This window comes from Marmota marmota, unplaced genomic scaffold (assembly GCF_001458135.2).
Source record: "Marmota marmota marmota unplaced genomic scaffold, marMar, whole genome shotgun sequence".
In the NCBI taxonomy this organism is placed as follows: Eukaryota; Metazoa; Chordata; class Mammalia; order Rodentia; family Sciuridae; genus Marmota; species Marmota marmota.
Genome location: NW_026000016.1, coordinates 13,096,198 through 13,116,332, shown reverse-complemented (window position 1 = coordinate 13,116,332; position 20,135 = coordinate 13,096,198). Strand labels below are relative to the sequence as shown.

Genomic DNA, 20,135 nt, shown 5'->3' with positions numbered 1-20,135 from the left:
AAAAAAAAAAAAAAAAAAAAAAAAAAAAAAACTCTGCTGTAAATTGAATGTAACTTAACATAAACCTGTACTTTTTGTCACTTAGAACTTAAATTATTTCTTAAATAATGTGATCTATGATTTGAATTCAGACGAAAGTGGACTGTGAACTCAAAGCCAAAATAGAACTAAACCCAGAGCAAGCCATCCTGGTAAGGAAGGCAGAGCATGGCCCTGTCTAGGAAAGAACTGTCGTCAGAACTATTGTCAGGAGAAAAAGAAAAAAGAGATTCAGATAGATGACAGGAAATAGGCCAGACAAGCACAGAACCAGAGCTGGGAGGTGAATTGCTGCTCTAAGTTAGGAGGCTTTGTAAGCCTCAGATTGTCTCAAGGGCTGCTCCTTACAATGGCCAAAGGGCAGTTGCCCAGAAGTATATGTCCTGGCTTTTGGAGACGGCCTTCATTGTTCCTTGATGTTTATTAATTTCAGTTTACCCTGTATATCCTACAATCCTTATAGGCACTGTAAGTCCTTAAACTAGAATAATTTAGATTTAGATTGCCTACACTGAATTTTAGGATTTGTTCTTTCCTTAAATCACCAAGAATCTTGGGTCTCTCCCCCGCCCCCTTTGTACATGCTAGGCAAGCACTCTAACACTGAGTTACATCCTCAGACCTTGGGCCCTATTTTTTAAAAGTGCTTTTGGTATTCAATTGCACTCTCAGGTATAAAAAATTTTCTTGAAGCATAATTTACATATGGTGAAAAATGTACTCTTTTTAATGTAAAGTACTATGAATGTCAACAAACACACACAGTTGTATACCATCACTGAAGTTATGAAAGAGAATATTTCATCCCCTGAGAAAGCTGACCCATGCTCCTTTGTGGTCAATTCACTTTTGTTTACTCTCCTCCCCACCCCCACAGCCCCTGAAATTATTCCCCTGATTTTTACTTCATAGTTTTGCCTTTTCCAGGATGTTGAATACATGGCATTAGAGTTTTCTATCTTTTCTGTGTGACTTCTCTCATTTAACATAAATGAGATATATTAGTAGTCCTGGATATACTAGTAGTCTGTTCTTTTTATTATCTGTACCATGATTTATCCATTTACAGTTGATGAACTTTTGAGTTGTTCCCACTTTGGGATGACCAAGAATAAAACTGCTATGAACATCTCATATAGGTCTTTCTCAGAACTCTGATTCCATGTTTTGGTGAGATTGTTGGATTGTATAGTATAAGATCAAACTGTGTCCTCTTTCCCCCTCAAAAGGTATGTTCAGTCCTAATTCCCAGAACCTAAGATTGTGACCTTACTTGAAAATAAAGTGATTGCTTTATTTTGTAATTGGTTAAGATGAGGTCATGCTGGCGCAAGATGGGCCCTTAACCTTTTGCGACTAGTGTCCTTATAAGAAGAGCAGAGAGGACACAGAGACTGAAACCCAGGGAGAACATGACCAGGTAACAAGGACACAGAGATTAAAGTTATGTATCTACTAGCTGAAGAATGTTGAGGATCGCCAACAAACGCTAAGAGACAAAAAGAAGGATTCATCCTTATGAGTGTCATGCCTGAGGGGAACTGCCCAGCTGTTTTCCAAAATGCCTGTATGTACATTCCCCCCAGAAATGCTTGAGGGGTCTGGTTACTCTACAATATACCAGCACTTGGTATTATTAATATTTTTTATTTTAGCTGTACTAACAGGTATACAGTGGTTTTCATTGTAATCCTTTACTGGCTTATGATGTTGAGCATCTTTTCATGAGCTTATGCCATCCATAAATCTTCTATCATAATTCCTGTGCAAGTCCTTTATCCAATATTTTTAAAATATATACAGGACACAAACCTGGTATATATTTTAGTTGTGCACTTTTCTTAAGTGTGATTCTCTTATTCATAATGTCATAATGTCTTTTGAAGAAGAAAATAACTTTAATATTGATGAAATCATATTTATCCATTGTTAAGGGATTTTTGTTTTTATATTTTTAGTTGTATATGGACACAATAACTTTATTTTATTTATTTATTTTTTATGTGGTGCTGAGGATTGAACCCAGTGCCTTATATGTGCTAGGCAAGCACTCTACCACTGAGCTACAACCCCAACCCCTATCCATTATTTTTAATGGTTTGTATTGTGTCTTAGCTACAAAGCCTTTGCCCAAACCAACACTCCACATGCTTTCTCTTGTTCTTTCTTCTAGAAGTTTTTGTTTTTATATAGTATTTGTCTTTATGTTTAGTTCTATGATCTATTTCAAGTTAATATTTGCATATAGTGTTAGATATGAGTTGAGTTTCTTTTTTTATTTTGGCCTAGAGATATTCAATTGTTATAGCTCCATTTGTTAAAATGACTATGCTTTATGTATTGATTATCTTAGCAGCTTTGTTAGAAATCAATTGACCATGCAAGTGTGGATCTATTTCTGCAATCTCTATTCTGTTCCTTGTGTCTATACTTTCATCGATACTATGTTGTTTTCTTGGTCTTATTTTATTGTAAACCCAAAATCAGGTTGTGTGAGTCATCCAACTCTGTTGTTCTTCAAAATTATTTTGGTTGTGCTAGGTCCTTTGTTTTTCATATACATTTTAGAATACTGTGTCAGGTTTTTCTTTTTTTTCAAAATGTTTGCTTGATTTTAGTTAAGACTATATTAAAATTTATAGATCAATGTGGGGAAAACTGACATCTTGACAACATTTAGTCTTCTGACAGGACACAAACCTGGTATATCTTTTCATTTATTTAGGTGTTCTCAGATTTTTTTTCTCAAGATTTCTCTCATCATTGTTTTATACTTTTTGACAATATAAATCTTTTATATATATTTTATTAAAAATTCACACAAATATTTCTTGGTTTTAATGCTAGTATAAGTGATATATTTACAAAACTTTAATTTCTAGTTATTTATTGCTACTATATAAAATACAATTGATTCCCATAGATTGACCTTATAACTTATAAACTTGATAAACTCACATCCTAGAAGCTTTTTCTGATCATCCTTTGGGATTTTTTTTATTCAGACAATTATGTCATTTGTAATAAAGGAAGCTTTATTTCTTAGTTATCTACGACTTAAATTTGACATTCCTTTCAGGGAACTCAGGGAAAATCCTGTAGCCAGTGAAAAGAATGACATTTGGCTCCATATTAAACTGCTTTGAAAGCACACATTAAACTTATACTAATATCACATAGGCTCATTTTACAATTCTTCTGCTAAACTGTGCTTGTATTATTTGGGTTCTGTGACTGACTCCTATTGCAGACTATTTGGTCTAAGATGTTAAATGTTCAAACTATAGTGTTGACTGTGGAAGAAGTATTTCCTCCTTCCATTTGCTTTTTCAAACATATACAAAATGGAACATTTTGTGGCTAAACATTAAGCCAAATGCCACAGGGCAAGGGACAATTAAAGCCAGACATTTGATTAAAGAGCTAAAATGGAGGAATTAAAGAATATAAAAGACAAAAGAGAAGCTAATGCTTACCTTAGCTAGGCTGCAACTCTATAAAAGGAAACAGGATACTTGGCCTGAAGAACTCCCCTAGTTTCCCAGACAAGAAGCATCTGTTGATTTGAGGTTGGAGAAGAGAGGAAGGAACACAAACAAGGTTCAGAAGGACTAAGATTTTTACGATCTCCCAGCCGGTATGGGATTGTACAAGCCCTGTTCCGTAGCTTTCTGATCAGCTGCTGAAGACAGAATATAATGCATGGGGAGCAAAAAAGAAAGGGAAAGAAAGGAAAGAGTGAAAAAGACCTATAAAAACCTCTTGCAGTTATGCCAAGACAGTGGACACTGGAAATAAAATACGTTCAAGTAGCTCTGTGATCCCCAGGCCTGGTCTCTTCAAACTAATCACAGAACACATCTTAAATATTGCAGTAATGATGTGGCTACGCCAACAAAACTTTTCCATCATCTTTCCACAAAATAACATACCTGGATTTTTATCTTGATTTTTTTCATCAAAACAGTAATAAAGTATACCTTTCAACATTTACTCAATAATCATTTCTGCATCCACACTTGGACCAAGCAGGATTTCAGTATCTAAAAACATAGAGATTTAAGTGAGGTCACTGTCCCCAGCAAGCTCACAGTGGAGGAGACAGACAACAAACATGAATGATGTCACAAAGTGTCATGATGGGCAAACACCTACAAGAAGGATCCTAACCCTTCTGGAGAAGTTGGTCAAAGAAATCTTCCAAAGGAGATCCCATACAAGTAGCACATTAAACACAGCAGTCCAGTCCAGAATGCTAGAAATCCTTGTATTGGCTATTTTGATTCAGATTGATGGTCAATTCATCAGACCAGGAAATTTATAAACATAATGTATGCCTTAAACTCTTAACTTAAATTTATATTAGGCATTTATTTCCCAGTTTATTTGGTTGTAGGCTCAATATCTTCCTTTAAACATAGCCTTCTAATGAGAGCTCCTTGTTTTCATCCCTGCAGAAAGCACACCCACAGTGTGTAGACTGAACAATTTCTGGTGTGTTTCTTTAAAGGAAAGCAAGAATGTGGAAAGAATTACAAAGTGATCCAAGTAAAGAATCCTTCTTGATTTATACAAATTTATCAGTCTGTTACAATTCTCTTACCCACACCTAATTTGACAGCAATTTGTCTTAAGCAGCTCATTTTCATTCTTTTCCAAGCATTTGACCTGATTTTCATAATCACAACTTTTTTTCTTTGGAACTCATATTTTGTTGACTATTAAGTCAACATTAGTTTAATTATATGACAGTATTACATTAGCAAATACAACTGGCATCCATGAGTCTGAAAACAAATACCTCATACACGGACAAACACACACACATACACACATACACACACACACACACACATACATATGCATATTAACTACCCTAGGTATTTCAGGAGAACATGGAGTTTCAGGGGACTCTCTTTCCTCAATGTTTTGGATGTCAGGAAGGAAACTGTCTTCTCAATCTGTCAGGCACTTGGTAAGAATGGCAGAACAGGGGACTAGACTGAATGGGCTTTAGTATGACCCACATGCCGCTTCATAGAATTTCCTATCCTTGAGTTTTTGATTGGAAAGTTTTTCTGGATTGTCTTGTACAATCCTATAACTAAAAGTGAGACTAACAAGGAAGTGAACACATTCTTAGTGAGCAAACAACCTAATTGGTAGGACCAGGAGTGTATGGAGAATAGCCCATCAGTGGCAAGAGTCCAGGATGTCTTGGGTCTCACAGAGGTAAATTAGAGTGTCTCTATCCCAGCAGTAACTAAGTGGAGCTCTGTCCCAGAACGTGTACTATAGAAAAAGCACAGACATGCAAAGGAGAACAACCAATGCCAACATGGATACGGGCACAAAAGAAGTACGAGTACATTGAGGAGGAATGGGCAGAGCTCAGGCTTCAAGCTTAGTATTTTGATTCTAAAACCACTAAAATTTCACCATAAAAAAAGGGTCAGAAAATTTGATCTGGATTGTAAACATTTTCAAGCTAAGTTGGGCTGGTATTTTAAAGGCATGTAAAAGATTCCATTTTCCCAATACTCAACAAAATGTCAAACTCACCTTTCACAACATTAACATTAAATACTGCTGAAGACATGGCTGTTTTAAATGAACTTGTTAACATCAGTGACAAAGAATTCTTCTGAATAATAGTGCACTATAAAATATCAGTTGCTTAAGTCAACAAAGATGGTACTGACCCCTAAACGGCTCCTAGCAAACACAAACAAAAATAGAACAATCCGAGTGACTCAGGAGGCTGAAGCAGGAAGATTTCAAGTTTGAGGCCAGCCTCAGCAACTTAGTGAGGCCCTAAGCAACTTACCAAATCCTGCCTCAAAATGAAAAATAAGGGGGATAGGAGGGCTAGGGACGTAGCTCAGTGGCTAAGTACCCTTGGGTTCAATTCCTGGTACATTAAAAAAAAAATAGAGGCAGATGAGGGAAGTGGAGCTCAATTCAGAAAACACATGGAGAATAATTTCAATACACCAGAAGTTTTGCCAGAGAGCTATTAATAATGCTTAAACTGTAGTGGCCACAGGAATCATGAATGAAACCATGAAGCCCATCAGAAGATATGAGAAGTGTGGAAGCTATTTCAAGGTTGGTTGCAAAGGCTGGAAAACATATGGTGGGCCACTTCTGACTGGGCCAAGGTTTCACCTCCTCAGCTTCATCTCAAGTCAAAGAACTTGGGGATCAACTCCCAAGGAGTTTGAACATTCCTAAGTAGCCTTCCTTATTTGGGTAAGACAAGCTGTACTTAGGACAAATGTGTTGACAACTCAAGCAGCTGGCAAATGGGGGATTAAAAGAACAGAGGTAGGTGGAACTATTAAATCAATAATCTAGAGAGCCGCTGAACAAAAAGTACAAACATTACAAAGTTGATTCATCTTGATTAATAAAAATCCAAGAGTAAAAAATACACTTGTACTCCTGCTGGCCTATGGACCTAGATATAGCACAAGAATTCTGTTGATCAGAATTGTGTATGTGTACACGTGTGTGTGTGTGTGTGTGTCCTGCCAGTTTTCCAACTTGGCACTTAATCTCTACCCTGTCTCAGGGGTATCCTTGAATTCTTCCTTGACCCTAAGATGAAGTCTCATCTAGTCCACGGACCTCCCCAGGACAGCGAGCAGAATTTGGCTCCTGCTCTGAATGACTTCATTTCACAACTGCTCCAGCCAGGACCTGACAGTCATGAATGTGACTATTCTGGCAACCCTGCAGGGAGCTCATAAGAATAAGAGAACAGGAGGGACCAGTCCTGCTTTGCAGCTGTGACATGATGTGCCAAAATAGGCATTAATGTCGCGTGCACAAGAAACAGGAGGGACAGAAAGGATTTGCCTCGTATTAGAACTGAGCTGTGTTTTACAATCCAGATCGAATTTCTCGGTCTTTTTTTTTTTTTTTAATGGTGAAATTTTAATGGTTTCAGAATCTAGTACTATTGCTTAGAAGGAAAAGAAGAAGAAGAAGAAGAAGAAGTACAGAGGAATAAGTGAAATAAATATTCAGGAGTGCTTTAGCCCAGACCCACTCAGTTTGACACAACAAGCACAACCATCTAACCCTACATGCAGCTGCTTGTGGATAAATGAACAGCTAATTTCAATAGGGCTGCTGAATAATCAAGGCTTAAAAGGAAAGGTCCTAATGGAAGCCAATCTCTTGCCTACTTTATTAGAAAACATACAGCTGTACATTAAAGCAAAGCCTATCTTCCTCCTCATTAGGGTTGAGGGGAGGCTCAAGACCCTGGGTCCTTCAACATACGCTTGGGACTCTTTTAAGACAGTGAATGTTTTGAAGCTGGGAAAGCAAGGGAGAAGAGAAAAGCCACCTCCTGCTGTGCTGATGATTTTATTTACTTTGTTGAGGGCTGGTCACTGCTGGTCACTGCTGGCCACTGCCAGCCCCTGGGTGGCCTCCATTTACACAAGACTCTCTTCATGTAGCATGAATGAACTGAGATCCCACCCCTCTCCTCTGTCTTCAATATACAATTCATTAGAGAAACAATAAAAACAATGCTGTTTTATATTTAGGGAGTTTTGGATTGTCCTGTGCAATTGTCTTAAAAGCTAGAAATCTTGGAATTGAGATGCCAAAGGGCATATTCCTCCACAACACCTCTGCTATTTGGGTTCTCATTTGGGGGTCCCAGTTATCATGGATTCTGACTTTCATAGAAATAGATTGTGGCACTTGAGATGGATTGTGTTATAGCTTTGGGGGTCTTGCTCTGCTTGATTCCCATAAGTCTGTGTATCTCAGCAGAGCTCTTTGGGCCATGCATAAAACACACACAATCAATGGTTTCTGAATTAGTTGCTGATCTGTGCCCACATGATCTGTTTGTACCTCATTCCATCCCTTGGCCATCTGGTTATAACTCCTCATTTATTATCCGGATTTTTTTCTTCTGCACCAATTGGCTACATTCCCTATTCTCATCAATGATTAGTCCCCTCACAGGATGTTTCTAATTAGATATGACCATGGCCTGAAGGTGAGCTGCAGACAAGATATTTACAAGGCAGACACACTGGTGGGTCTATTTCCTTCCAGGCACCAATTACTACCCAGGCAATTTGGGTAAATTGCCATTGCTTGAACAGCAGAGTGTAAATTGTGGTCAAATGATTAAAAAGAAAACTTTCCTAAATGAATGCTATTAATTCTTAAAGCACTGCCATCCAGTTCTACCAAAACATATCTTTATCAAGACTTGGGTTTTTACGTCCCAATCTGTTTAATATTATATTTAAACTGTTTCATTAGAATGACTTTAGAAATTGATGATATGGATAAACAGGTAGGAGGGGACACACAGAATCTAAAGGGTGTTGTATAAATAGTAGCCCTTCCAGACAGAAAGAATGTGAACACAATTCAGAGTAGAAATAAACATTAAATAGGTTGACTCCAATCAAGGAATAGAGCAAACAGGGAGATGGGATTTAAGATTGGGGGAGTGGGGAATCACATGATATCATCTGCCCCAATCAGAGGCCACAGTTATGAGTAATTACAAAGAACAAGCATGAATTCAGGGACGTGGGACTTAGGACATTGACTTGGAGCACACTGTTGGTATAAGCCATCATTATACGAAGGATCAATACAGCAGTCTTTTGGTGAGAATAATCATGCTGATGGTTATAGCTCTTTATTTCCCACCTACACCAATCTCTTTGGCTTATGTGCAACTACTCTATGAGCAGGCAACTTCAAGGCTTTGGGAATGGAAACATCAACTTCCTTGGGTGAGCATCCCTACCTTTCTTGGAAGATAAATGAAATGAAGAGAAATGTTATTGGTGCTTCGATAGATGTATGTATTCTAATCCCAAGGAAATTTGGAACAAATTCTAGATATAATGAAATCAAATTTATAGTACTACAATTTTTTTATGTTAGCATAAGGAATAATTTTATATGTCTTCTATTTTAAAAATTTGTATTATCTAAAATAACTTGGCACGGTTAATAGATTTGGATTCATGCTTTGAAGCTTATATGATAAAATTAAATTTGTAAACAGTACTGAAAAAGAATTTAAGATTACATAAATGCATATAAATGTATATTTTAGCTTTGTATTACAAATCTTGGGAAGATTTTGCTATTAAAAATAGGACTTAGAAAACTAAATATGTAAAATTTGTAAATATAAATGAAACTGAAAATGTTTAAAGGAGGTTAAGTTTAAGGGATCAGATAGCAATCAAGGACATAAAAGTAATTTTTAAATATATTAGTATTATATATAGCATAATATGATTTATAAATTTAAGGAAAAAGTCATGATTTTAAAATTTGCTCTTTAATACCAAGCATTAATATTAAAACACACTTAAGTCACTACAGTGCAATCTTTCCACCTAAGAGACATGAAATGTGTATATCTCCTTTGAGGTTACACAGTATATGAATAATTTATACCATGTTAGAAGTCAGTGGAGTACTATCTTCTTCTACAATGTGCAGTATGTGGATAGGAGTCTTCCTTTGGTGAGGAATTGCCTGTTTTCCATACTGAAGCTCAGGGCAATAATTGAGACATCTAAGAAAGCAATCAAAATGTGTTTCTCTCCATCACTTCAGCAGTTTGCTGTACAGCAAGCTGCCCCATATTCAATGTTAAGACTCAGCTGTTGAGTTTACTATTCTCTTACTTCTCCCTGGGATTAGAATTGCAGGAAAAACAGCTGAATTGCAAGATTTATCAAAATGATCATTAGCAAAATAAAGGATTGCCTACAAATCCCCATTGCTTCCAAAGAATCTCAAGGAATAAGAAATAAAACAATGCACTTAGGCAGAGCTGGCTTGTACATACATAAGTATGTTTGTTACTTAGGTCTCATTTTCAAAACCGTGTTTTGAAATTAATTCTCTTCAAGAGCAGTCACGTCTGTGTATTGAAAAATAACTTCAGTAAAGAGGCTTCAGATGTCACTGTTTGAATTCTATGAATCACAACAGGATCTTGTGCTTGAAATGGTTACCTAATGAACTTTTATTATTATTGTACATTTATTGAGAGCCAACAAAACAAAAATCCCAAAACAAATAGAAAGGCATAAAATTGTAATCCAAACCCTACCTCTTTCTATTGTACTGCTTATTAAAAAGACCTTCCTTCTTGAATCAATATAGACTATTTTTCCAGAATAGTTTATGATTATCTAGCATGTCTTCCTTTTACATATGAATCTCCATGCTCTGCCTGGACACCACCTGCACACCTCTTCATCAGCTCTACCTCACAATTCTCTTTCTACTTTACCAGGATTCTTTTCTGAACCACTACCATAAGAGCTCCTCAAAGTCAGTGTCCATAAAAAGTACATTCTTGCCCTCTGGGGAGAAGTTTTGCTCATGACTTCCCTAGGATGAGCATATCTATCTTTTTATACTACTGTCCTGTTTAGATAGAAGAGGTGGGCCCATGTATAATCTCTATGGTTCAACTATTAAATCCACCTATTTTTAGAGGTAGGTCCCTTTCCTGGAATTTGATTTAGATTCCTCGAAACAGATCAGAATAGACTGTGATCATTTGAACAGAAATGATCTATAAGACTTATAAGATTACTACCATGTACCCAAACCTGTCCCTCTAATTTAGGACCTTTCCAGGGAGTAAAAGGGCAAATGACCCCCCCCCCAAGCTCCTGTTCTCCCTGACTTCATCATTAGCCCTGCTTCTTTCCTTCACCTCCATTGAGAGTTGTATTTTCAAACTCCCTGAGTGTTTCTCCCTAATGCAGGGCTAGCTACATAGGTTGTGGGAACGAGTGCAGAACTAAAATGCATTTCAAGATGATGACAGCAAAGCATTGTACTGAGCATGAAATTTTTTTTTTCAGTATCAGGGATTGAACCCAGGGGCACTTAACCACTAAGTCAAATCCAAGCCCTTCCTTTTTGTATTTTATTTAGAGACAGGGTCTCACTGAGTTGCTTAGGGTCTCCCTAAATTGATGAGGCTGGCTTTGAACTTGAGATCCTCCTGCCTTAGCCTCTGGAGCTGCTGACGATTATATGCATGCACCACTGGACACGGATAGTGTGGAATCTTTTGAAGCACAAGTCCCTGTACTACCGCACAAATCATTGCCTATGAAGAAAAGTGCAGATTCCTGAGGTTCTGGGATCACAGGCATCTGAATGGGATTCAGAAATACGCACATAAGGGCTGGGGATGTAGTTTAGTGGTGCAGTGCTTGACTAGCAAGTGGGAGGCCCTGGGTTCAATCCCTGCACTGCACACACACACAAAAATCTGTACATAAGAATAAGAATTATTATATAAAGGAAATCCAGGGAAAAGGTAGAGAGAGGAGAAGACAGGATATCAGATAAGGAGGAATAGTAACAGGACTTGGCAGAGGAATAGCAAGGCCAACCAACAGAGGACAGAGCCCAGTGGGCACAGGGAAGGAAGTGCTAGAGAGGAAAGGGGTTCAGAAATGAGGCTGGAGACATTTGCAGGAATAAGCAATTGATTTAAAAAAATCATATGGCTGGTCAAAGCACTTCACTGAGTAAATAATCCTTTCAAGAGATGGTGTTATCATTTATATAGGTCTTTCATTGTGAAGCTGGCCAATACAAACTAATCTATGTAGATCTTTAAGAGAATCAATATACAGACCATATATGGGCTCATGGTTTTCAAAAAATAACAGAAGGAGATATATTTGATGCTAAAATTATCTGGAGAAAACTTAACAATCTAATACTAAAGAAAGTATTTTAGGAACTCGCAGTTCCTTGGAAAAACCTCTAGAAATTTAATGATCAATTAATTTATTTCACTGAATTATCCATAAAATAACTACATTTGTGAAATAAATTAAATCATGAGAACATGAAAACACCAGCTAATGCCTAATCCAAAAAACACTAAAAAAGCTTTCCATTAAACAAACTAAATTTAGTAATACAAATAGGGTGCCTAACAAATATTTGTTGAGCAAATGAGTACGTGGAAAAATGCAAACAGATTCCTTATTAACCCTCAAATTCCAGGAAGGAGAGACTCAGGATGTGGCAGAGGAATTACACGGCTGACCAGCAAGAACAGAGCTGAAGGAGTTTCCAACTCCAAACCTGACAGCTGATTTTCACAGGTCATCCTAAGATAATATCAGTTCAACAGACCCATGATTTGCAGGATTAGTTTGTATCTTGCCCTTCTCACATAGCGAGAAGTTTAAAACACTTCTGGTAACCTATCATATCACTTTGTGGAAGACAGAAAACAAATAGTAATGACTATGCCTCAGCTCATATGCCCAGAAGTGAAGGAATATGGAGACATTGCATGATTTTCTATCTCACTATAAACTGGTCTCTGCTGTTTTTTCTCTAATTGAGTTACACATTTAAGACATTATCATTGATTCTTTAAAAATGATAAAATAGCTTTGAGGATTTCAAAACATGCTCAGTGTCCAAATTTAAGAAAAAAATAGACAGGCCTGGGTTTATCCACATGAAAGTGGCAAATTTTCAAGAGGATGGCAGTGGACAGAGAGAGAAGTGATGAATTTCTGCGTCCAGTAATGGCAGAGCCAGTATTCACATGGAAACTGTAAACTTTAAATAAAATCTAAAAGAAAATGGTAAACAACAGCAACAACAACAAAACGATTCAAGTGACCAAAAGCAGCCAGAGATTAGAGTGGGGGACCCAGTTAAGACCTGCTTGGACTCTGGACCCAGAGAAGCTGTGAGATACGTGTTTTGAGTCACTAAGTTCATGGTAATTTGTTACACAGCCCAAGATAACTAATAGGCTCCTCTACTCAGATAAGCTTAAAACCCAAGTCCTGAGATTGCTGAAACCTGCCCCAAGGGCAGTGACAGCATCAATTTACAAAATTACCACTCTGATTTTCAGCTGCTGCTTTGTTTTTGGCCTCTGGGAATTTCCATCATAGTTTTAGCAATTAGTTGTGCATTTACAAAAATTTTTGTTAATTTGTATACAGCAATTAGTGTCCCCCCCACCATGATTTTCACCTTAGTCCTCCATATTGCTAGAAGAACTCATTAAAGATTTCCAGGCAAATTAGACACATTTTCTTTTTATATCCTGTCACTCTGAAAACTTGCCCATTCCCAGAGCACAAATACAGCCTCTAAGGGGATAACACTCAAAACTTTTATTCAAATGCCAACCTTTTTCTCAAAACATCAGTCTACATTTTTAGCTGCCTTTTAGAAAGAATTTTCTCTTAGAGGTCTTAATTTGACATTACACCTCAAAATTCCTTCTATTTTTGACCAATCTTTCAGATGGATTATTCTTTAATCATTCATCAACACTCTCTTTCACTCATCCCTGTGGCCAAGAGCTCATTTTTCCAGTTTCTAGCTCTTCTTACGGAAGCTTCATCCATGCTAGTGGCCTAGGCCCTTGCCGCAGTCCGGCTGCAGCAAAATAGCGGGGGGGTGTCGAACAACTTGTGTACCTTGATACAGCAGGAGTAGGAGCCGTTTATTGTAGGACAGGAGGGGTATATATATTCCACACAGCTTATCTAATTAACATAAAATAGATACAGCAGTCAACCAATAAGGAATCTCCACACTTAATGGCTCGCTGGCGTTACTTCACAAACCACTCCCTCTGGCAAAATGCCAGGCGCCATCCTGACTTGTTTACAGACTCTAACAGGCCCTCACAAACTCAGGTCAAGGTACTACTTATATTTTCTCTTTAGCTCTTCTCCTCCTTCTCCTCCTCCTCCTCCTCCTCCTAACTTGTATTTGCTTTTATTTTATTATTATTATTTTAGCTCCCCTTCTTATACATTCTCATTTTTCCAACTCTGCTCATGATGCTTTTTCCACCTAGATTGTTTTTCTGCCTGACAACATTTTCCTGGACTAACCAAGCCAAAAGCATGTCTTCCTCCTCTGAACCTGAACAGCACCAATGACCCTAGGTAAGATACTGCTATGCTTGGCCTTTGCATCTGCTGGGCTTAGAGCTTTCTAGGTAGTAAGTCTTCAATACATTTTTAAAGATCATGACTCAGATTTGTAAGGTCCCTGGCTCAGGAAATGCAGGGATGGAATCAGGAATCTTATGCAATGACATTGAGAATCAAGAAATATGTAAAAATTATTAAGATTTCTGTTATCCCCTCTAAGCCTAACCTCAGGATCTACCAGACCCTGGATCAAGTCCAATCTCATCCCTTGATTTCTCTTCTTCCAATTCCAGCCTTTGTGGTTATGGCTTGAACAGCTTAAATCAGTGTCCACGGTTCTCATGGAACCCCTATGATTGGCCTACTTATTTAGCTGCTTCTCTCATGATGTTTCTTCCACTCCTAACATCAGTAATACCCAATACAGTCACCGGAGTGTAGGAAGGATTTGCACCTTCCTCCTTGGGCTAACACTGCCCCTCATACAATGAATGGCCCTTTTCCTCATCCAACAAAGACTTATCCCAACTTTGAGGCTCTGTTGGGATTACCTCCTCTCTGAAGTTTGCCCTATCATCCTCCTTCCTCATTTGTGTACCAACTGTGATCTGGCCTATAGTAACATCTCTCAGAGTTGCCATTAGTATCCAACACAGACTGTGGCCCTGGTAACACATCTGTTGGTTGATTTGTATGCGCCAGGCACTGTTATAAATATTTTATCTGTATAAGCCCATTTCACCCTTTCCACGAGCCTTTGAGATGGGAACTACAGATGAGGAAACTAAAAAAAATTAGGTAGCTTGCTCAGGGGCCACAAAGCAGATAAGTGGTAGAACCAGGATTTAAACTCAGAACACCTGAATCCAGATTCTGAACCATTAACAAACTATGCTGCCTACCAATAAGCATTGGTTAAATGATGTGCAGAAATGAATGATTTCTCCAGAATTGTAGGAAGTTAGTTAACTTTTTTTCCATATGCCTTCATTGCTCAATTTAGCACATCCAAAGCAAACTCTCTTTTAATCCACATCTCTCAAAAAAGGCTTCCATCTGCTTTCATTCTCTTAGAAATAAAGCCAAGGATCCACCAAACATGAACCAATGCAGCTCCAATATGAGCACAGTATGACCCCAGTGACTACTGGATAATAAAGAGTGCTTTCCTCCAAGTTAAAAATCCACTAAGGTTTCTTTTTGTTTCCTGGATTTTCTACACTAGGATCTTGCATAAATTGTAGCTAGTATCAAAGAATTTCAGAACTTGAAGGACCTTACAGATAATGCATTCCAACCCTTTAATGACCAGGAAACTGAGGCTCAGATCAACCAAGTAGTCAAACTGCCTATGGCCATACAATTAGTTATGTGATTCGTGGTTCAGGGTCCATAGGGGGAAAATATTTCAAAATATGTGGGTGCATCCTTTTTCTCTAAGAGGAATGCCCAATTTTGTTACCGCCCATTTTTTTAATTAAAAAAAAAACTTGCTTTAAAAGGTTTTTTTAATCCAGTTGTAATTGTTTCATCCTTGATCTGGTATAATTATATATGGCTTCCACTTCCAAGTTGGCTTGGATTCAAAGGATTTATAGTGATTCTATAACACTCTATGAGATAAGTGTTCTTTTATCTCACAAATGAAGAGACGATTTTGCTTTCCTTACCAGCAGTGTTAGCAGAAGGGGAAAATGTGCTTTAACCAAATGTGTTTGCTGAAATAATATAATTGATCATCAACAAAGCCCTATCACCCTCTGTAATTTCTTCTTAGGTAGAAAATAACCAAGTGGTACTTTCCTTTCTTGTGGAAATTACTTAGTGGCTCCAATTACTAAGCTATGTTGTAACTCTCAATTTTGATAGATAAGCTGATAAAACACATTTTGGTGATTTGGGGTCTTCAGACATGTGATACTTTAAATAATTTAAGGTAACATTGTTTTGGTAAAATACAAATATACTCTCAGCAGTGTATTTGGGTTATACAAATAGATGCAAAAGCAAATTTAGCTAGTTCAAAAGAACTGGTTATCTTAGCTCAGGATGCCTTAACAAAATACTATAGTCTGGGTTAGCTTAAACAATAGAAATTTATTTTCTTACAATTCTTGATGATGCTGGAAGTCCAAAATCTAGGTGCCAGCACAGTCAAATTCTTGCCAGAAGCTGTGGAGCACATCTGTAATCTCAGCAGCTTGGGAGGCTGAAGCAGGAGGATCACGAGTTCAAAGCCAACCTCAGTACTTTGTCTCTAGCTATGAACATAACTTGTGATTTCAAATGTTCATAGCTAGAGAAGAATTTTGCCTCAAGTTGAATATTACCTCAAGTTCTACCCATATGCTGAGATTACAGATGTGCTCCACAGCTTCTGGCAATTTCTTTACTTTATGTGAATGGGCATAGGAGGCAAAGCCTGGTATCTGCCCATCAAGGGTCATGGGGAATCCATCTATAATATCTTAAAAATAATAATCAATCATGATCTTCTTGCAATTAGGTTCAAAACTGGTAATACTAAAAGTAATGAAGAGAGAGGAGGCTATGCCTTAGGAATTGCTTAGTTACATCAGAACCCCAGCCTCATGCTTCGTCCTTGGGGAAATTGTATTCCTTTTTTGGGTGGGACCTCACTGTCCTTTCTTCCCATGGGGTACTAATCATTTATTTGGCTACAACCTCTTTTATTGCCTTCTTGCATTCTCCACTTCATAAATCTTTAAGAGGTGTCAAGTCCACAGAAGGCAGTGGCTATTTTAGTAAGTCTGAAATGATCTCCCAAAGGCTTGTCACCTGGCTGCATTAAGAATAGCGGATAGATTTTTGCTCTCCACTAATTTAAGCAGCCTGAGAAAGAACACCGTGGCTGTCTGATTTGGTGGACCTTTCTTCCCCCACATTTCCATTCATTTATAACTCGTTTTTCTGCCTGCCTGTGATCATGACCATGGTTGTGACTGAGCATATCAGCCTGGAGAGACCCCTCAGCCTATGGGGGCACATGGCTATGAAAGAGGGGTTAGCTATTAAGACAACTTTTCTTCTTTATGCCTGGGAGGAAAATAAGATAAACAGTGGCATTTCAAATTTCTCCTAAGCTAGGGTTTATATTTACTTTTCCTAGATCTCAGATAAATTCTCATCCTGATTTCTGTTTTATGTCACTTTGGCTGACAAATGTCAAGCTCTTAACATTGATTAAAAATATCCCATTTGGCTGGAAACAGAACATCATGATTCAGGGCGAGTTCACTTTGTTTTGCTATCTTGATAAATGAGAGGTTAATAACAAGAGCTGGATTCATAGTCTTGGGTCAAGCCCTCTGTTTAGCTCCACTACAGAGACAACCTTCTCAGCTCTCCTTCTCCCTCACACTCAGTCTGCTTGATCCCTCTGAAAGGTGGATTCACCCTAAACCTTCTCCACAAACCTCGCATGGAAAGATGTGATGCAAGAGAAAGACCATCACATCATCACATATGGCTTACCTCTCTTTAAACTACCATCTTGCCTGTCAGTTACTAGTCACACGGACATCTAGATAACCTCTTTTACACTGAGATCTCCCTAAGGTTTCTGACTATCATTTATGTTTTCCCACAAAACACAACATAGTGTATTCTGCTTAGAAGACAATTGTACATACTCATTGGCTGAATAAATGAATGAATATAAATATTTTAAAAATTATAGATGACATGAATTTTGGGGGCTCTTAGGCTCTCATTATAATTATCTGCATGCCAGGTACACACAGTTGTGCATGCCTGTAATCACAGAGACTTGGGAGACTGAGGCAGGAGGATCCCAAGTTTGAGGTCAGCCTGAGCAACTTAGTAAAACCCTGTTTCAAAATAATTAGCTGCATGCTGTCATTTATTACCAGCACTCTTTGTTACATAGTCAGTGCTTTGAAACCAACTTGTAGGCATATATAATATATATTATATAAAATTATATATAGTTATATTATATATAATTATATTAAATAGTTATATATGAAATTATATATAACTATATATTATAGGCATATATTATATATTATATATAATATATAATTCTCTCCTGTGGATTTGCTGCTCTCATACAGACTGCTGTTTGAAAACCAAACAACTGATTTCCAGTCAGGAGTTCTAGACCCAGGCCAGCATTATGTGCAATGGCTATACAAATTTATACTTCCTAAACTAGAACACTGGAGCTAGAGAAAAGACATGACCAGTGCTTCTTGTTAAGACTGTCTCTAGAGCCCGAGGCAGTAAATACACTGTGACTGGTACTTTATTACTGCTCCAACCATCTGGCAAATTCAAGTACATATTAAAGATGTTGACATATTTAAAAAGTAAAGAATTTGTTTGCTATCTGTGGACAAACTGAAAGGAAGAGTGGGGTAAGACTCAATTCTTCTGAGGGGAAAAGGAATGTAAAACATTTTCTTCATAGATTCAGCACATCTGAAAAATGTGCCTAGAAACATTATTATAACAGAACGCAATTCAAATTTTCTTCAGTCACCTCATTATTTTCCATTTGGGGTCAAAATCTAAAAGAACAAAGAAGGAAGTAAGATCTGAGGGAAGTATGGTCTAACCAGGAGCAAAAGAAGCCCCAGAGCGCACAAGCTTGATCCAAAGAGGAACAGAGCCCTCAGACTTAGTAAAACCAAACCTCTGGAGTCGACTGGTAGACCGGATTCAGAGCAGGTGCAACAGCTCTGGCCATTTGCTGACAGGCAACAAAAAGCCAGAGAAGTGCGGGGCGCTAAGAGGCTTTCAGAGGCTCCTGTTGCTAGGGAACCACTTCCTCTGTGTTCTTATGCAGCTAACTCCAGCTATTCAGCTATCACCAGAATAATCTTTCTGAGACTTGGGGCAGGGTGTGTGTGGAGAATCAGCCCTCAAAGCTCAGAAGTCATGGTAACACCAAGCCAAGTTCAGTGTTGCCAGCACACACCAAAGAGCCATGGGGGCCAGAACAGGAAGTAAAAAGGCATCTTGTTTTATTCAGAGGGACAAAGGATATATGGACCCCCCTCTGCCTTTACCTGCCCAGGTATATCAACTGCAACAGTGACACACCCGCGGTTTTATTATCAAATTCTTGAGAGCTGAAAGTCTGTTTTCTTCATCTACAAATCCCCACATCATCCCACACCATGTCTTACCACTAGTTCTCCAAGTTCTTTGAATCCAATTGCTTCCCTCCATGAAGATTTATCAAGGACTTGGTTCTATGTGCATGCACTGTGTGGGGTGCTGGGATGGAGGCAGAACTCACAGACACATTCTTCCACTCAAAAAGCTTCCAGGTCTTCTAGCAGCGGTAGTGTTTTTGGTTTACTTCTTAGGTCTCTGATCCACTTTGAATTGATTTTTGGGCCCGGTGAGAGATGGAAATCTAGTTTCATTCTTTCACATATGGCCATTCAGTTTCCCCAGCACCATTTGTTTAAAAGGCTGTCTTTTCTCTAATATAGGTTTTTGGCACCTTTGACAAGGATCAGACGACTCTTCGTGTCTCTTTTTAGGCTAATACCTGTTTTGCTACCATAGCTCTGTAGTATAGTCTGAGATCAGGTATTGTGATACCTCCAGCCTCACTCTTCTGGCTCAGTATTGCTTTGGCTATTCTGATTTTTTTTTATTTTTCCATATGAATTTTAAGACTGTTTTTTCTAGTTCTGTGAAGAATGTCTTTGGTATTTTGGTGGGGATTACATTGAATCTGTAAATCACTTTTGGAAATAAGACTATGTTGAAAATATTAATTCTGCCTAACAGCATGGGAGAATTCCAATTTCCTAAGGTATTCTTTGCTTTCCTTCTTCAGTGGTCTATAATTTTCACAGTAGAGGTCTTTCACCTCCTTGGTTAGATTTTTTCCCAAGTTTGTTTGTTCCTTTGTGAGGTTATTGGGAATTAAATTGTTTTCCTGGTTTCTTTCAGGGGATTCATTATTGGAATATAGGAAAGCTATTGATTTTTGTATGCTGATCTTGTGTCCTGCTGCTTTGCTGAATTTATCAGTTCAAGAATTCTTCTGGTGGAATTTTTTTCAGGGTGTCTTCTAAGTATAAGATTATGTTAGCTAACAGTTAATTTGGCTTCTTTTCCTAT

General features: G+C 37.9%; 1 protein-coding gene and 1 long non-coding RNA gene across 3 annotated transcripts in view; one reads left to right on the top strand and one right to left on the bottom strand.

The window, feature by feature from the left end:
- Fam107b (family with sequence similarity 107 member B) overlaps window positions 1-20,135 on the bottom strand; it is a 195,213-nt gene that overhangs the window by 84,463 nt on the left and 90,615 nt on the right. The gene's annotated exons all lie outside the window — the stretch shown is intronic.
- The window catches only part of LOC125618451, a 72,861-nt gene that overhangs the window by 8,276 nt on the left and 44,450 nt on the right, over window positions 1-20,135 (top strand). The window contains exons 1-2 of one of the 2 annotated variants that reach the window (XR_007349718.1): window positions 13,715-13,772; window positions 13,931-14,021. This is a non-coding gene — a long non-coding RNA (uncharacterized LOC125618451). Of the gene's footprint in view, window positions 1-13,714; window positions 13,773-13,930; window positions 14,022-20,135 lie in introns of those variants that run through there. The other variant, XR_007349717.1, reaches the window with a different exon arrangement.